We start from the raw sequence: 20,500 nt of genomic DNA on the forward strand, positions 1-20,500 counted from the left end.
CCCCACTCCCACCCCCAAAGTTGGAAAAATAGGTGCCTGCCAACATTTCCCAATCAGCCTCGCTAGGAAAAGCGGGGCCTCTGTTCTTTGCCCAGCCTCCGCGGCAGCGGGGGGGGAGCCTCCGCGCAGGAGGGGGGGGATGTACCTATACAAACAACTGAGAAAGGCCAGAACAGTGCACAGTCCTGTGGATTGTAACTTTACAAACTCTAAAAATTTTTTCATTTACAGTTGATATGCAATAATCTATTCGTTTCAGGTGTACAAGGTGAAGGGATTACAAAGTCCAAGTTGCTAGTTGTAACTTAACCTGCAGAAGTGGATGTGACAGCAGGATTTTAGAACCTGGTATGGAAGTCACTTCCAAAAGTGTTAGAGGTTTTATTGCCCCGGAAAAGGTTAAGTAGTTTTGTTTTGATCTAACCTACATGTTTGTTAACTGCCTCACTATTCTATATCTATTTAGCAAACAGGGTAATATAGATATGTGCACACAAACACACACATTTTTGTCAAGCATTCAAGAAAACAGCGTTTTTGTTTTGTTTTTGTCTACCCTGTTGGTTCCCTCCTCAATTAGTTAAATATATCAATGGGGCACGGTCTTTCAAGATTTCACTTTTAATGTGAAAGTTAAGCCAGCATAGCTTAAAACGGCAAGACGTTCTACTTGGCCTAAATATCAAGACATTCAGCCCTTTGGGCGCTATGGTCAACCTGAGACATTTCCTTTCTTCTTGAGGATTTGAATGGGCCCACATATATGGGAGAAGCACAGTAAGTAAAATTGGAGCATAGATGTGACATGGAATATTGTGCAGGACTTAAGGGCCCAGTCTCTGGGAAGTGGACCTCTTGAGTTCAAACCCACATCTGTCTTGTGATCCTGTCTTCTTTTACCTTTCTCTGCCCCAGTTTCCTCATCTAGAAAATGGGATTATATGGTATTTACCTCAGAGTTTGCAAAAGAGTAATGGAGATACTGCATTTGAAGTACATAGCACAGTTCTTCCCCAGTAGTGAACCTTACAACAAACATAAGCTACTTTCGTTATTATTATTTATTGCATTCCCAGGATGCTGTTCAAATATTAAAAGATAATAGTTCGGGGAGAAACCAAGATGGCGGCATAGGTAAACACCGGAAAGTGCTGCCTCCCACAACCACTTCAAAAATACAACGAAAAGACAAAACGGACATCATCCAGAACTACAGGAAGGCTGGCCAAGTGGAAATTCTACAACTAGAAGGAAAGAGAAAAGCACACTGAGACTCAGAGGAGCTGCAGAAGTAAAGTGCAGAGGTACAGAGGCTCAAGCGCACGTGGAAAGGGGCGGGCACCTGAGGACGCAGCTGTCTTTTTGAATCGGGAGGGAGTCACAAGCTCCCGACTGCTCTGAACTCCAGTTCCGGGAAGTCTCTGGGGACCCAGGACTCATACAGGGAGAAACTGGACTGTCTGGCAGCAGGCAGAACTCGGAACTTGAGGGTGGCTTTCCCTCAGAGGTGCTTGCAGCAATTACCGGGACACTAAGACGCGGGGCCCCTTAGGGCAGGGCTGAGGATCAGCCATAGCTGCTTGCTCCACCCTGTTGATTCCCTGAGGACCGCCCCCCTCACCCCATGCATGAATCTTCGTGCACCAGGCCCCTAGTCATATGATAAGAAGAAACAAGAATAATGCAAAAATATCTTAAAGAACAAGAATCATATGATAATAGATTGCTTATGGGAGATGAGCATATAAAGAATGGCCTTAATTTCATGTATGAGGCCCCACCAGGAGCTAAAAAAGAAAACGAAGAGAAAGAAGAAACAGGAGAGACTGAATACAAATTTGAATGGCAGAAAGGAGCGCCATGAGAAAAATATGCCAAAGATGACATGAACATCCGAGATCAGCCCTTTGGCCTTCAGATTCGACATGTGAGGTCCATTAAATGTCACAAATGGGGTCATGTCAACACAGATCGGGAATGTCCTTTGTTTGGTCTTTCTGGAATCAGTGCAAGTTCAGTTCCCACCCATGGCTCAGGACCATCAGTGCACCCCTCGGAGCTAATAGTGGAGGTGAGAAACAGTGGGTTTGCACTGAAATGAAATGTACTCTGGAGAAACTTGACCGCAAATGATTCATCATAGGAATATGTTGCAAGTGAGGGTGAAGAAGATCCAGAAGTCGAATTTTTAAAGTTACTAATAACCAAACAAAACCAGAAACTTCCCAGGAAATAGAATCAACTTGAGAAGAAAAACAAGAAAAAGAAAAAAGGTAGAAAAAGCTTCAGAAGAGTAGAAATAAACACAAAAAACATAAACACAAATCTTCCTCCCCCTCTTCCTTCTCCTACTCTCCCTCCCCCTCTTCCTTCTCCTCTTCCTTCTCCTCCTTCAGTGAGACTTCAGAAAGCAGCAGTGAGAGTGACAACAAAGAATAAAAATACAAAAGAAGAAAAGAAAGAAAAACAAATGTTCAAGAAAGAAAAACAGTGATATAGAAGAAAAGAACAAGTCTATGAAGAGAAAACTATGAAGAGCTTTCTAGCAATCACTGTAATAAGGAAAAAGTCAAAGAAGAGCAAAGATTTTTAAAACAAGAGAGTTCTAGGGAGACTAGCAAATGGAATTATTCTGATTTCGACAAAAAGTCCAGGAGCCATAACCACAGCCCAGAGAACAGAGGATCTGAAAGAAATGAGAGGAGCAGGAGAAGCCGAAGCAGAAGTCATAGTAGTTACAAGGAAAGGAAAGTAAGAAAATGGTCTTAGCAGAGTCCCAGTGAAGAGTGGAATACAAGAAATGATGCCAGAAGCCACGGCACAGATATATACAGAGGAGGAAAAATGGACAGAGAAAACTCGGGAGATAAGCATACTAGAGTGACACAGAGAGAATGAAGCAGTAGAGAGAATAGAGACTGCATGTGACAATTAGCTGGGAATAAAAATATCTCTTCTTTCTTATCAAATACTTTTAGCAAGGGCTAATATGTACCATTGTCTTTCTAATAAAAAAGCTCTTTTAGTTTTCAATCTCTGTAAACTGCCATATCAAGGAAAAACTACATGAATCTCATAAGAATGAACTTTACAAATATTTGTAAATCTATTTTGGAGCTGTAAAAATATTTTATATTGATAAGTATTTTTGTGCCCTCTATACCAGATTAAAACACACAAACACCATAAACTCTGGGGAAAAAAAGATTTTATAAGTTTCTCTCCAGTTCTTTATTTTGAGTCAAGCATGTATGGATTTGGAGTCCTTTGGCGTTGGTGCTATAAGTGGACATTCTTTTTCTTGCCTCTTCCCTAACCCCTGGCTATGCCATAGAAAGGCTCCTGCATTCTGCATGTCAGCTGGGGCAGGAGACAGTTCCCACAATACTCTTGTTTCTGATTCCATCTCAGTGGACACCAGCCCCTCATAGGCTTCCTTGGGGTTTCTTTGAAAGAAGTGGGTGGAAATTATTTCTCAGCCACCCTGGTTTTTAAAGTTAATGGTAAGTTACTCACCGAGAGAGCATATCCCATTTCCTTTTTCTGAGCCCACTGAAAAATTGCACTTGGCTCCCTTGATGGGCATATGAGGAGATGCTTACCAGAGTTGAAATGAGATTTTGTCCAGGGTAAGGCTTTAGGAAAGCTGTGGTGGCCATAACCAGGCATCTGTATGTAGTTCTAGATCTATGAAATGTTTACTTAATTAGAGGGCTCTTCTCAGCAGACATGTTGTTAGGGCAGGGGTTATACAAACCCACACAAGTTGATTTCCCTTTGCAATTTATAGATGGCTGTGCAAGTCAAAGGTTGTTTTTGTTTTTCGTTTTTGTTATTTTACCAGTAAATGGCTGACAGAAACAGGATGGAGCCCATGCTCTGGTCCTCAGAAAACCTCTAGTGAGTTTATTATGGCCTTTATGGTTTTTTTCCCACTATATTTTTATTTTTTTAAATATTACTTTGTATTAGTTTCAGGTGTACACCATAGTGGTTAGAGAATCATATACTTTACAAAGTGTTTCCCCTGATATTTTAAGTACCCACTGGCACCATACACAATTACAATATTATTGACTACTAGAGGCCCGGTGCACAAAAATTTGTGCACTGGTGGGGGAGGGATACCCCCTACCCCCACTTGTGCCCTCTCAATATTATTGACTACTAGAGGCCCGGTGCACAAAAATTTGTGCACTGGTGGGGGAGGGATACCCCCACCCCCACTTGTGCCCTCTCACAGTCTGGGACCCCTCGGGAGACAACCACCTGCTGGCTTAGGCCTGCTTCCCAGGTGGCAGATGGCAGTGCCTGCCCCGCCTCCCTCAGTGCCTGCCCGCCTCCCCGGGTCACGCACATGGCAGGGCCGATCCGGGGGTTGGGGCTCCAGGTCAGGTCGCACAAGGGCCGCCCCGGGTCAGGTCGCACACAGATGCCTGCCGCCCTGGGTCGCAGATAACAGGCCCGGATGGTGGCAGGGCAGGCAGGATGACGCTGTCCTGCCCCACCGCCCCGGGTGGCAAATAGCAGGCCCAGATGGCGGCGGGGCAGCTGTCCTGCCCTGCCTGCAGTATGCAAATTAGCTGCCATCTTTGTTGGTGGTTAATTTGCATATCGTGCTGATTAGCCTGTGGGAGGCGTATCGAAGGTACGGTCAATTACCATGTTTGTCTATTATTAGATAGGGTATTCTCTATGCTGTACTTTACATCCCTGTAACTATTTTGTAACTACCAATTTGTACTTCTTAATCCCTTTATCATTTTCAACCAGCCTCCCACTCACCTCCCCTCTGGCAATTATCAGTCTGTTCTCTGTTTCTATGAGTCTGTTTCAATTTTGTTCATTTATTTTGTTCTTTAGAATCACATATACTAGTAAGTGAAATCATATGGTATTTATCTTTCTTTGACTTATTTCACTTAGCATAATACCCTCTATGTCCATTCATGCTGTCACACATGGTAATACTGCATTCTTTTTTATGGCCAAGTAATATTCCATTGTATATGTGTATCACCACTTTTGATGGGCACTTGGTTTGCTTCCTTAGCTTGGCTATTATAAGTAATGCTGTAGAGAACATAGGGGTGCATATATTTTTTGGAATTAGTGTTTTGGGTTTCTTTGGATATATATCCAGAAGTGGAATCAGTAGGTCATAAAACAGGGCCACTTTTAATTTGTTGAGTAGTCTCCATACTGTTTTCCATAATGGCTGCACCAATCTGCATTCCCATCAGCAGTGCATCAGGGTTTCCTTTCTCTACATTGTTGCCAACACTTGTTTATTGATTTATTGATAACTAGAGGCCCGGTGCATGAAATTAGTGCACAGGTAGGGTCCCTAGCCCTCCTGGCCAATGATCAGGGTCGATTAGGCCTTCAGGCTGCCAGCTGTAGCCTTCCTTCATTCCGTATCGCCCCCTGGTGGTCAGCACACGTCATAGAAATCAATCGAACTCCTGGTCTCCTGGTCAAACTCCCAAGGGGACAGTTTGCATATTAGGCTTTTATATATATAGATAGCCATTCTGACAGGTATGAGGTGATGTCTCATTGTGGTTTTAATTTGCATTTCTCTAATAATTAGTGACATTGAACATCTTTTCATATGTTTCTTGGCCATCTGTATGTCCTCTTTGGAGAAGTGTCTATTAGGTCCTCTGTTCTTTTTTTAATTGGATATTTTGTTTTTTTGGTGTTGAGTTAAGTTCTTTATAAATTTTGGATATTAATTATGGACAGATATTTTCTCTAGTATATTAATAATGTGTCCTAAATTTGCTAAAATATGATAGGGCTTCACATTTGTGAAAATTCACCAAAAGAATTTAAGTCAGAGGCATTTTTAAGACCTATATTTTGAATTGTTGAAAATATATTTTAAATATTCCTAAAATGAAGGAATCCAAAAAGGTGTGAATTCTTGAGATGGAAAGAGACCACAGACATGCCCCAGGTTAGACTACATTTCAAATATACTTGGCTAAGGATAGAAAATTACATTTGGAAGTAAAGTGACCACACAGAGTATGTTTGGCCTATGTGATTGGGCCAATGAGATGTATACAGAAATGATCTAAGCCAGTGGACGCCAACCGGTGGTCTGCAGACCAATGGTGGTCCATGAGGTCTGAAAAGTTGGTGACTGCTGGTTTAAGGAAACCTTTGGAGCAGTGGTTGCCAACCGATGGTCTGCAGACCACTGGTGGTCCATGAGGTCCGAAAGGTTGGCGACCACTGATCTAAGCCATCTATAGGACTCACCTTTAAGAACATGCCATATGTTCCAGAATGGAAGCAGCTGTGATCCCTGAGTCACCATTTGGAGGAAAGTTGCAGTACCTGCACAGAATAAGATGAGCAAGAAATCAGTATTCACTGTGCTAAGCCAAAGACAGTTCAGGGTATATGCCTTAAATAGCACAGGCTATCCTAATATAATATCCTAGTTTAGTGATAAGAACACTGGTTTTAGAGTCAGGAGACTTAGGTTCAGTGAGGTTGAACTACAAGAAATTGCTGATAATTAGTAGTATTTAATAGTCAAGAATGGCAATTTCATATAATTCATACTAACAGTTCCTCCTCTGTGACCAGCTAGATATGTAACATTGAATAATCCACAAATCCCATTTTGATCTCATTTTCCTCATGTATTAAAATCAGACCTAATAGACCTCTTAAAACACCCCACACAATAACAGCAGAATACACATTCTTCTCAAGGGTACGTAGAACATTCTTTAAGACATATATGCTATATGCTAAGCTGTAAAACAAGCCTCAATAAATTTTAAAGAATTGATATTATACAAAGTATGGTCTCTAACTACAATGGGATCAAAATAGAAATCAATAACAGCAGGAAATTTGGAAAATACACAAAATTAAATTAAATATACTCTTCAATAATAAGAAGAAACCACAAGAAATTAGAAAATACTTTCAAATGAATAAAAAAGGAAAGCACAACATACCCAAACATATGGAATACATTGTATGCATGCTCAGAACTTTATAGCCACAGATGGGAACATTATAAAAGAAAACAATTTCAAATTCAACCTAAGCTTTCATCTTTTTTTGTTGTTGTTTCCCCTTGATTTTTAGAGAATGGAAGGGAGAGGAAGAGACACAGAGAGAGAGGAAGAGACACAGAGAGAGAAACATCGATGTGAGAGAGACACATGGATTGGTGGCCTCCTGCACGTGCTCCAACTGGGGATTGAACCTGCACCACAGGTACAACCCAGGACCCTTCAGTCCATGGGCCAATGCCCCAACCACTGAGAAAACTGGCTAGGGCTAACTGGCCAGGGCTAACCTATCATCTTAAGAAACAAACAAAAAAAGATCAGCAAACTAAACCCAAAACAAGAAAAAACAAAGAAATAATAAATATTAGAGTGAAAATAAGAGAAACTAGAAAAACAATAGAGAAAATAACCAAAAAAAATTGATTCTTTGAAAAGATCAGCAAAGTTGATGCACCTTTTTCTAGACTGACCAAGAAAAAAAGAGAAAGGAATCAAATTACTAAAATCAGGAATCAAAGGGGGAACATTACTATCAAACCTATAGAAACAAAAAGGATTATAAGCAAATACTATGAACAATTAATTGTATGCGAACAAATTAGATAACCTAATGGAATAGACAAATTTCTAGAGAGACATAAGCTACCTAAAATTGACTCACTAAGTAACAGAAAATATGAATAGATATATAACAAGTGAGAGATTGAATTAGTAATTTTAAAATTTTCTACAAAGAAAAGATCAAGCCGAGGTGACTTCACAGTTGAATTCTCCATTTAAAGAAGAATCCATACCAATCCTTAACAAACTTTTTTAAAAACCAGAAGAGGATGGTGGGATATATCTCAATGCATTCTATGAGGCCAATATTACCCTGATCCCAAAACTAGACATAGACATCATAAGGAAAATATAGACCAATATCTCTTATGACTATAGACACACACACACACCAAAAAAAAAAAAAACCCTCAAAAAATTCAAGCAAATTGAATCCAGCAATATATATAAAGAATTATATACCATGACCAAGTGGGATGTATCCCAAGAATGCAAGGTCGTTTTAACATCTGAAAAATAATGTAATATATCATATCAATAGAATAAAAGACAAATCATAGAATAAATAGGAGCAGGAAAAGCATTTGACAAATTTCAATTCTCCTTCATAATAAGCACATACAACAAAAACATGAACTTTCTCATCCTGATAAATTGCATCTATAAAACCTCACTGAAGTATCATACTTAATGATGAAAGACTGAAACTCCCTCCCACCCCCAATCAGGAACAAAACAAGGGTTTTTGCTTTCATCACTTCTATTTAACATTTTACTATAGGTTCTAGGTAGGACACTTAGGCAAGAAAAAAAAATAGAAGTATTGTCAAAATTTATGTCGGAGACCTTAACCTAGACAGGAATCTGGAGGGCCAGTGGAAGGAGCTCTCACACCCTGTGTCAATCACAAAATCCCTACAAGAAGATCTCTAGGTTTACAACAAAGCTCTATGGTTATAACAGCCCCGCCCCTTAACATCCTCTCCCCTCTGTAAAAAGGGTCTCCCAGCTTCCTCTTGCTCTCTTTTAGTACATGGCTCTCCATGGCTGCATGTACTAGGTTGCAATCCTTTCTTTTTCCCAAATAAATTGTTTTGGTGAAGGAATACTTATTTGACCTTTGTTTTTAGTTGACAATATTTATATTGGAAAGGAAGAAGTAAAACTCTATTTTCAGATGACATGATCTTTAATATAGAAATTCCTAAGGACTTCACTAAAAAAAACCTGCTAGAACTAAAAATGAGTTGAACAAAATTATAGGATGTACACCCGTTATAAAAAATCAATTGTATTTTTATAGACTAGCAATGAACAACCCAAAAATGAAATTAAGAGAACAATTCTAGAGGAGAACCAAGATGTTGGTGTAGGAAAATGCCTCCCACAATCACATCAAAATTACAACTAAAATACAGAACAACCATCATTCAGAACCACCTGAAATCTGGCTGAATGGAGGTCCTACAATTATAGAAGTAAAGAAGAAACTACATTGAGATGGGAGGAGGGGCGGAGGTGCTGAACAGGCTGGTCCAACACACATGTGTGGCATTTTTTTTAGTCAAGAGAGATATCTCTGCTGTGGAGGCCTCCCATGAGAAGCAAGGGATCCCAGCCACACACCAGAGCCCCAGCCCAGAGTTCCAGAGCTGGGAAGAGAAGTCCCCCATAACTTAGAGCTGTAAAAATCAGTGGGGATTGCAGCTGAGTGACACACAGGCTGCCAGAGTCCCAGGCTAGAATAAAAAAGACAATAGCAAGTGTTGATGAGTTGTGGAGAAATGCTGATGTATTTCATACATTGCTGTTGAGACTATAAAATGGTGCAGTTGCTTTGGAAAACTTCTTGGTTCCTCAAAATGTTAAACATAGAGTTACCATATAACCCAGCAATTTAACTCCTAGATATATACCCAAGATAAATGAAAACATATGTCTATTCAAAAACTTGTACATGAATGTGAATATTCACAATGTCACTATTTATAATAGCCAAAGAGTAAACAACACAAATGTTCATCAGATGATGAATGAATAAACAAAAAGTGGTATATCCATACAGTAGAATATGACTTGGCTGAAAAGAAAAAAGGAACAGAGTACTGATACAACATGGATGCACCTTGAAAACATTATGCTAATTGAAAGAAGCCAGACACAAATGACCCTTTATTGTATGCTTCCATTTATATGAAATGTCAAAAATAGGCATATCTATAAAGTAAGAAATTAGATTAGTGGTTGCCTGGGGCTGGAGTGGGGGTCAGGAATTGGGAATGACTAATAGATATAGGGTTTCTTTTTGGGGTGATGAAAATATTCCAAAATTGGACTGTGGTGATTACCTTTAGCTGTTTAACTGTACACTTTCAATGAGTGAGCTGTAGAGTATGTGAAATATGTCTTAATAAAAATGTTATTAAAAGGTGATGTGGCCGAAACCGGTTTGGCTCAGTGGATAGAGCGTCGGCCTGCGGACTGAAAGGTCCTGGGTTCGATTCCGGTCGAGGGCATGTACCTGGGTTGCGGGCACATCCCCAGTGGGAGATGTGCAGGAGGCAGCTGATCGATGTTTCTCTCTCATCGATGTTTCTAACTCTCTATCTCTCTCCCTTCCTCTCTGTAAAAAATCAATAAAATATATTTTTTTAAAAAGGTGATGTGCAGTGGTTTTTAAAAAATATATTGCATATATTGCAATTCACTTCATTGTGTGTATCTAGTGAACAAAATGGTAGCTGGAAAGAATGCTCAGCTAACAGGAGATGTGATTTCCATTCTGGCTTTGAGGTAGACTCTGGGAAATCACTTAAATTCTGGGCTCCAGTTTTCTAATATGAAAACAGCCTGTTTTTAAATGACTTCTGTGTTCCTTTCCTGCACCAATAGCCTGTCATTCTGTGGAAGCTAGACGTGAATCTGTATAGAGCTGTAGGGAATATATATTTATGTCTGAGTTTAAGTCCTATAACAAAGTAGCAAAGTGTAGAATGAGAAAAAAAATGTCAGAAACATTCATCTAAGAAAAAAATAGGAGAGATAAGGAGAAAAAATTAAATGAGTAAGTAGATTTTTTTGTATATGTGGCACATAGTTAGATAATTAAGTATCCATCTAGTTGGTTGAACTAAAAATTAACTCAAAATGGATTAAAGACTTGAATGTAAGACCTGAAACTATAAAAATACAGGGTGAGGCAAAAGTAGGTTTGCAGTTGTTCATATGGAAAATCATATAATAATAAGTAGTAATTCAAGAATAAACTCTATGTTTTACATAGTCACAATTGTAAATCTACTTTTGCCACACCCTGTACATAGTAGAAGACATAGGCAGTAAGCTCCTTGACATCAGTTTTAACAATATTTTTATGGATTTGATTCCAATGGCAAGGGAAACGAAAGCAAGGGAAACATCAAACAAAAAAAGCTTTTGCACAGCACAGGAAACAATCAACAAAACCAAAAGGCAGCCTACAGAATGGGAAAAGATATTTGCAAATGATGCATTTGATAAGGAATTAATATCCAAAATATATAAAAAGAACTCATACAACTCAACAACAAATATACAACCTAATTAATAAATGGCAGAGAATCTGAAAAGACATTTTTCCCAAAGAAGTCATACATATGGATTGCATGAAAAGATAGTCAACATCACTAATTATTAGGGAAATGCAAATCAAAACCACAATAAGATATCATCTCACACCTGTTAGAATGGCTATGATCAAAAAGGTAAAAAACAACAATGTTGGAGAGTATGTGGAAAAAAGGGAACCCTCACACATTGTTGTTGGGGATGTATATTAATATAGTCAGTATGAAAATGAGTATGGAGGTTCCTAAAAATTAAGAATAGGATTATAATATGATCCAACAATTTCTCTTCTGGGTATTTATGTGAGGAATATGCAAACATTAATTCGAAAATATATTGCATATCGATGTTCATTGCATTATTTACAATAGCCAAGATATGGAAACAACCTAAGTGTCCGTTGATGGATAAATGGATAAAGAAGATGTTGTATTTATATACAATTGAATATTATTCAGTTATAAAAAAGGTGAAGTCCTGCTATTTGTTACAGTATGGACCTTCAGGGTATTATGCTAAGTGAAATAAGTCAGATGGGAAAAGACAGATACTGTGTGATTTCACTCATCCTATATAATAAAAGTCTAATATGCTAAGTGTCTGGTCAACTGGTCAGCCATTCAACCAATCAAAGTGTAATATGCTAATGATACGCTAAGGCCACTACAGCCGCTCACTATGACAGCACTGACCATTGGGGCAGATGCTCCAACCAGTAGGTTAGCTTGCTGCTGGGGTCCAGCCGATTGGGACTGAGCAAGATGGCCGGACACACCCTGGAGCCCTCCCGCAACCATCCCTGGCTGGCCAACCTCCCGCATCCCTCCCGGGCCCCGATTGTGCACCCGTGGGTTTCCTCAGCCTGGCCTGCACCCTCTCACAATCCGGTACCCCTCAGGGGATGTTGGAGAGGCGGTTTCGGCCCGATCCCACAGACCAGGCCAAGGTACCCCACTGGTGCATGAATTTGTGCACTGCGCTTCTAGCCTATATTATAAAAGCCTAAACAACCGTTATGGCAAATGACCAGAATGACTGGTCGCTATGATGTACACTGACCACCAGGGGGCAGATGCTCAATGCAGGAGCTGCCCCCTGGTGGTCAGTGCGCTCCCACTGGGGAGCGCTGCTCAGCCAGAAGCTGGGCTCACGGCAGGAGCCTCTCCCAACTCCGCGGCAGCAGGCACAGTGGGCCAGGATGAACGTGAGTGGCACCCAGCCCTGAATTGGGTTCCTCCCTGGCCGCCTGCCTCTTCACACACTGCTACATCCCCCGAGGGGTCCCAGACTGCAAGATGTTGCAGGCTGGGCTGAGGGAACCTCCCCCCCAACCCCGCCCCTGTGCATGGATTTCGTGCACCAGGCCTCTAGTGTGGAATATAAAAACAAAACAAACAAGAAAACAAAAACTAATTCATAGAGGCAAACAACAGGTTTGTGGTTATTAGAGGGAAAAGGGGGTGACAGAGGATTAAAAGGGTAAAGGGTGTCAATTGTATGGTAACATGGAAACTAGATTTTTGGTGGTACACATGATGCAGTATATACAGATGTTCAATTATAATGTTGCACACCTGAAACATACAATGTTATAAGTTAATGTTAGCTAAAAAAATACAGATATACTATTTTCTCTTCAATCATAGAAGGATGGGACCTATTTTTATGTCTCTTACTTATGATGAGATTTCTGATTAAAATAAAGTTATTACATTTCTCATTCAGGGCATGCTGCTTGGAACAGAGCAGTGGGGCCATCTCTTATAGTAATGTAGTGCTAGGTTGGCACTTTGAAAAATAGGTTCTAACTCTCTTCTAATATTGCATTCACAAAGCATAGAACAAACGTTCTGCATCAATGGAAAGGTAGGAATTCATCATGCGTGCGCTCTGTTTTCTTTACCATCCAAATCTGTTCCTAGGAATGGAAGATGTGTCTCAATTCTGCCTGGTGGGGTGAAAGTCCAGGCTCTTCACATGGTCCCCACTGACACCATGGGAAGGGGGTTGTTACTACCCAGTGGAGATAACCATCCTGACTCCCTACTCAGTCCTTTTGATTGGTTGTTTTAGCATTTAGACTCTTAATTTTACATTATAGAAAGATAATGTAAACATAAAGTTTAACATAAAGTTTATACATCATATATTATTTATGTCCATAGTTTAAAAGAAAATAAGAAGAAATCTAATTGATTAAAAAAATATTAAACATCACATATTGAATCCTATTCTTCTGATTACTTTTCAACTTAGAGCCACTGACAGAAGTGATTTCAATACAATAGCACCATCAGTGCCACCAAAAACATTGATGATGGATTGTGTGTGTGTGTGTGTGTGTGTGTGTGTGTGTGTTTAAGTGCTCTACTGACAGCCACATTATAAGTTTGATTGATGCTGGTCCTTTCCTATTTGACTGCTCATAGTTATGCTGTCTCCTCCATTGAATCACAGGTAGCTGGAAGGTAAGGGCTTCTCTTTGAAGTCAGCAGAATGCAACACATGCATTGATTGCACTAGTCTCTTATTGCTTTGAAAATTTTTCCATTTATTTGGAGGAATTGGCAATTTATCCCACCTTGAGTTGCATTTCTTGGTGTGGAGAGAGAATTCTTCAGCACCTTGCAACATCAGCACCACCTGGAATCTCTGGCCCCACCCCAGACTTGCTGCATCAGAATCCTCATGTTTAACAAGACCCGAGGTGATTCAAGTTCGAGAAAAATTATTGCAGCTTTATCCCTTTGTAGGATGCTGTTTCTTAATTGCTGTAATGTTCTTGGTTGCTCCTTCTGGACTCCGGCCTGGCAGTCCCTCCTGGCCATGGGCCTGTCTCCTCAGCTACCCCAGGTGGGCACCTCACACCTGGTTTTCAGCACCAGCTTCTCCTGTGTTGCCTGCACCGCAGCGTCCAGCTCCTCCTGGCCGCACTGCAGCTCATCCCCAGGCCCTGGCAGCATGGCCCCGGGGGTGAGGACGCACTGGGTGGGCTGGAGGAGACACCTGCTCTGCCCAGGGTGGTGGGTCTCTGCTCAGCTTCCTCTGAAACCTTGGCCATAGGGTTGGGCCTGGCAAAGGTGAAAGTCGAAGCTCCCCAAGCGCTTGCAGGGGCTGGGGCAGGACAACTTGCTGTGCTGTCTTGCTGCAGTAGAGTGGTTATTTTCTAAAAGTTTTCTGTCTTGCTAAGACCTTTGGATATAGAAAGCAAGCTTCTGTTGGGACTTTTTTGGTCTGCGCTCATCGGCACATTTCAGGGTTTGTGGCTTTTCCAGCACCGAGTCTGGGGCATCTGAGGCAGAAAGAAAACCCAGAGAACACACCGCCATGTTGTTCTTGGGGCCCTGAGGTCCTGTGTCAGTCTGCCTTCTTCTCTATACCTTTAAGAGCCTCTTATATTTTATATGTCATGGCCAGTGCTTCTAGTTGTACGTAGGGGGAAGAATTGCTCTGGAACAAGGCTTGACTTGCTTTTCACTCAACATTGTGCTTTTAAACTGTACTTATAATGGCACATTTAGAATGATTTATTTATCTAATTAACTCCTGTATAGTATTCCATTGTATGACTAAACCTAAATTTACTTACCTGTTCCCCCAATGATGGATATGTATGTTATTTCAAACATCTTTGTTGTAACAGAGCTTCATTGAATATCCTTTCTTGCACCTGTCTCCTGTGTGCACATGAGTTTCTTTACACACCTACATGCAGCCCGAGTGAGCATAGAGTGGGCACATTTTCAGCTTTACTAGGTATTTCCAAATTTTTACTCTCCCACCGCTTCTTTGCCACACTTAGTATTGTTAGACCTTTTTATTTCCGTCAGTCTGATGTGTGTGAAGTGGTATTTAATTGTTTTACTTTGTATGTCTCTAATCCTAGTCTACTGGTCTTTAGATTTCTTCTCTGAATTGCTTGTTCATATCCTTTGCTGAGTCCTGGCTCAGGCTGTCATCAGCTATGTGATATGGAGCAAGTTATCTAAATTCTCTGTGTCTGTTTCCTCATCCGTGGGATGAAAAGTGTATAATAGGATTACTTTATAACTGCAGGGCGATTGTTAGGATACAGTGCCTTCATGTATGTTGAAAACTGTGCTTCATGTATAGTAAGCACTGTGTAACTAATTATTATTCATTCATAGAACATGTATTAATTTTTATATGGATGTAAATTCCTCATTTGTTCTCTTATAAATATGTTCTCTCTGACTGTGACTTGTCCGTAAACTTAGTTTATAGCATATTGATCAGACAGAAGTTTCAAATTTTTATAATAGTATATATCAATATCTTCCCCAATAATTTCTGCTATCTTTTTAAAGAAATCATCTTTCTCCCAAATAATGAAGTAGTTCTGCATACCTTCTTCCAGTTGTTTTAAAATGTAGACTTTCACTTCTAGATATTTACTCTCCCTGGCATTTATTTGTATCTGGTGTGAGGAGACAGAAAGCTGAGTTAGGCCAAGACCGCAGGTGCTGGTTAAGGGCATGAGGACTGATGAGGGTGATGACCTGCACTCAGCTCGGTTTCATTCTCTGTCATTTACTTGGGAGCCAGTCAATGACCAGGACAAAGGATCACAGGAAGTTAAGGGCATTCATACAATAAGACAGCTCTCCCAAATTTCCTTTGTGGTCATGGAAGTGCATCTGATATTTGGGGTCTCAGCAGGCCCAGGAGAGGAAAGTGCCAGAGGCTGCAGAATTAAGACAGCCTGCCTTTTACATTATCTTGGAGGTTGAGAGGGCCCAGGAGAGTCACATCAAAACGTAAGATAGCACTGTGATCTCATAAAGATATTGGTACAATTCTGCCTTCCTTTCCATTTCTAATTAGGCCTTCTTGTGATTTTGGTGCCAGGAGATGACACAATTCTCCCAGCTCCATGAATTGACTAGTCTTTCCCTGAAACCGGTAACATCTCCCACACAAAAGACCTCCTAAAGGCCAAGATCTCTCTGAATACAGTAGCTAACATCATCCACATGAAACAGACATCTGCAAATGTTGGCCATTTTGCTTTTGCTTTGTAAAGTCCTAATGCTTCAGAGCTGACGTTAAAGCAAATGACACGTTTGCTTGCAATGACACATTCCAGTTTTTAAAGATTCATAACACAACGCGGAGCCTTTCTCTCCAGATGCCTAATGGTATGCCATGGACTCCGCATTGGACGTGTGCCTTCTGGTAAATACGGTGGGGTCAGATGTAACAGCTGGGTAATTATAATGGCAGGAAATCTGTAGCCTGTTCACAGTCGGAACCTGAGTCAGTCCATAAATTGATGGGCAAACTCTCCAAAAAGAAAATTACTAACATGGGAAGTGGAGGAGTAAATGCAGTTACAGTCCAGTTTTATTTCCTGTGAACGAATTGCTTCCTCAGTAGTGGGCAATGTGTTCTCAGTGCCTGGGGAAGCTCACGCCCCCGTAGGGTCATGATGGGTAATAAAAACACAGAGTCCTGAGGAAGAGTTTAAGGATGGCCCCAGAATAAAAAGTGAAATGAGCTTGTGCCATCTGACTAATAGAGAGATGGAGGGTTGTGAGAATTATTCAGTGGGTCATAAAATGAGAATGCCAAGAGGTCAACAGAAGGGGCAGCCAGGTGGGGGGTAGTTTGCACACGGCTTCTCTAAATGACACATTCTAGTCATCAAAGCCTTCTCAAAACTTCTCAGCCACCAGGGCTGTAGGGTGAGTGCACAAATGGTATTTTTACACACACAGATGGCTGTGTGCACATCACAGAAACATTAGCAGCTGTGATGGAGCCAGGCTGTGGCACAGATCGCCCAGGACATCCTATACGGCTTCTGGGAAGTCCTCTATTATTTTTGGCAGGAGATTTATCTTTGTCAGTGTGATACTGCAATTTATAAGAAATATACATTTGGTCTTTTTCCACAGTTTCTGGCTCACAGCTCTAAAATCCTTGGAATTTTCTAAGTGATGAGAGCATAATGATGAGGTGTCTTTGGTTGTGTTAATAAGGTGACATTTGGAAAGTATCTAAGGTTGGGGGCGGGTTGTCAGGGGAGGGTTAGAACTTTTAGTCCCACCAGCCTTCCTCGCCCCCACCTCCATGGAGGGTAGAGGGGCTGGAGGTTGAATCAGTGGAAAATGCCACTGATTTAATCAACCTTGGCTATATAAAGAAGCCTCCATAAAAACCCAAGAGGACAGGGTTTGGAGAACTTCCAGACTGGTGAACACGTGGAGATGTGGGGAGAGTGGTGCACCTGGAGAGGGCATGGGAGCTCTGAGTCCATTCCCCTTACCTGCCCTATGCATCTCCTCCATGTGGCTGTTCCTGAGATATATCCTTTTTATAATAAACCAGTGAGATAGAAAGTTCTGAGTTCTGTGAGCCATTCTAGCAAATTAATCAAACCCAAGGAGCTGATTGTGTGAACCTGTGATTTACAACCACTAGGTCAGAAGTACAGAAAATAACCTGGACTTGTGATTTGCATTCTGAGTTGGAGAGGGTTGTTGGCACCTCCAGTTTGTAGCCAGTCAGTCAGAAGCCCAAGTAACAAACTGGGTTTGTGACTAGCATCTGAAGTGGAGGGTGGTCTTGTGGGACTGAGTTGTTTACTTGTGGAATCTGATTCTATTTCCGGGTAGATAGTGTCAGAATTGAGTTGAAATCTCAATCATCCTGCTGTGGTCTGAGAATTGCTTTTTGATGTGGGGAAGAATACACACACACACACACACACACACACACACACACACACTGGAATTGGGTCCAGGAACACTTTTCAGTCAGTATTTTTCCAGAACTAATCTATCCTATCTAATAATAGAGAAACATGGTAATTAACCGTACCTCCGACACGCTTCACATTGGCTAATCAGCGAGATATGCAAATTAACTGCCAACCAAGATGGCGGCCGGCAGCCAGGCAGCTGAAGCGAACAGGAGGCTTGTTTGCTCCAGTGTCGGAGGAAGCCAACATTCCCCGCCTGCCTCGCCCTGCTCCAAGCTACACTCTAAGCAACAAAGTTGCAATTATAGAAGCTAAACAAGCTCCAGATACCTGCTTTCAGCCAGTTTCGGCCTCAGAGCTTAGAGCGGCAGTGATGGCAACAATGTTTCAATTATAGAAGCTAAACCACCCCAGATACCTGCTTTCAGCCAGCCGCAGCCTCAGAGCTGGAGCCGGGCCTCAGAGCTGGAGCCAGCTCTCAGCTCCAGTGACAGCTATAGAAGGTAAATAAATCCCAGAATAAAAACAAACAAACAAAAAAAAAACAGAAAAAAGGAGAGGCTGGGAGCTTCAGTTGCCCACCAGCCTGAAAACGGCCCTCAGCCTGTCACCCAGGCTGGCCAGGCACCCCAGTGGGGACCCCCACCCTGAAGGGGGTGTGACCAGCTGCAAACAGCCATCATCCCCTCATCCAGGCTGGCCAGGCACCCAAGCGGGACCCCCACCCTGATCCGGGACACCATTCAGGGCAAACCAGCCAGCCCCCACCCGTGCACCAGGCCTCTATCCTATATAGTAAAAGGGTAATATGCAAACTGACCCTAACAGCAGAAGGACTGGGAATGACTGGTCACTATGACACACACTGACCACCAGGGGGCAGACGCTCAATGCAGGAGCTCTCCCTGGTGGTCAGTGTGCTCTCACATGGGGGAGCTCTGCTCAGCCACAAGCCAGGCTGATGGCTGCCAGTACAGCGGTGGTGGTGGGAGCCTCTCCTGCCTCCTCAGCAGTGCTAAGGATGTCCAACTGCAGTTTAGGCCTGCTCCCTGCTGGCAAGTGGACATCCCCTGAGGCTGCCAGGCTGCCAGAGGATGTCTGATTGCTATCTTAGGCCCAATGCCCCTGGGAGCAGGCCTAAGCCAGCAGGTGGTCATCCCCTGAGGGGTCCCAGACTGTGAGAGGGCACTGGCCAGGCTGAGGGACCCCCCTCCCCTCCGAGTGCACAAATTTTTGTGCACCCGGGGCCTCTAGTATATATATATATATATAAAACCCTAATATGCAAATAGACCAAATGGCAGAACAACCAAAAACCAAACAACTGGTTGCTATGACATGTGCTGACCACCAGGGGGTGCGCACGGGATATGGCAGGCGTTGGCCACGGCAGGATGGTGAGCAGGTGAGCAGGGGCACCAGAACAAGGCAGGGTGCTGGTCACTGTCATCGGGACGAGCCTCTGGTGGTTAGTGAAAATTCTTTGCTCCCGCATGCTGCGGTCCTGCCCAGCACTTGCACCTGCGGCCAGCCCTGCTTGCACCTGCAGCTGGCGCTGAAGCCACCGCTCACACCCACTGCTGGCACCCAGCACCGGTCCTGATCGCTCGGCGCTGTTAGCAGGTGCGAGTGGCAGCTGCCGACCCATATCGCCCCTGGGGGCTTCTCCACCTCCCCCTAGCCCTGAGGAGCAATTGGGGCAGCAGCCGTCACTCGCACTCGCTACTGGGGCAGGCGAGTGAGGCTGGCGCTGTCAACGCATCAACGCGTGGGAGGGGTGGAGGGAGCGGGGCTGCTGGCAGACAGAGGACTGGGGGCCACGGTGGGAGGGGCCGGGTGAGGGCATGGAGGATGGGCTGAGACCCGCCCCTGTGCCCACCTCAGCGTACCGGCCCACAGTACCTTTCAAGGTGCACAAATACATGCACTGAGCCTCTAGTATAAAAATAACTTTGAGTGTCCTGAGCATCCCTAAGGTGATGGAAAAGGAAAGTCCAGGACCATGCTGGCTAGAGGCAGAGGCAGGAAGAGCCTAAATGAACTGAGAATGCACTCTTAAGTGAAGAGAAATTGTTTAGTTCTGCTTGAACTGAGATTCTTAACCTGGTGGTCTTGAACCCATGGTAGGGCTTCTTAAACTCAGATTACAGCAGAACCCCTGGAGAGCTTGTTTACAATGCAGATTTTTTTGTGCATCACACTCAGCAATCCTGATTCAGAGAGTTTGGAATGGGACCCACAGCCTGCATTTTCATGTGCACCCCAGGTGTTTCTCTTTTTAAAAAGTTTTTTGTTATGTTTATTGATTTTAGACAGAGGACGGGAGAGAAAACGAGAAAGAGCGAGAGAGAGAGAAACATCGATGTGAGAGAGAAAGATTGATTGGTTGCCTTTCATACTCATCCCAATTAGGGACCAAACCCACAACCTAGGTATATGTCCTGACCAGGAATCGAACCCATGACCTTTCGGTGGAATACACTCCAACCACCTGAGCCACACCAGCCAGGGCCACTCCAGGTATTTCTGAAGTGTGGAGTCTGGTGACTACATTCAGAGGAACCCT

At 42.6% G+C, this 20,500-nt stretch overlaps 1 pseudogene; it reads left to right on the forward strand.

Moving 5' to 3' along the window:
• LOC102436808 overlaps nt 1–2,931 on the forward strand; it is an 8,688-nt pseudogene extending 5,757 nt beyond the window's left edge.
• Nucleotides 2,932–20,500: the final 17,569 nt, after the last annotated feature.

The sequence above is a fragment of the Myotis lucifugus genome, unplaced genomic scaffold (genome assembly GCF_000147115.1).
Source record: "Myotis lucifugus unplaced genomic scaffold, Myoluc2.0 scaffold_331, whole genome shotgun sequence".
In the NCBI taxonomy this organism is placed as follows: domain Eukaryota; kingdom Metazoa; phylum Chordata; class Mammalia; order Chiroptera; family Vespertilionidae; genus Myotis; species Myotis lucifugus.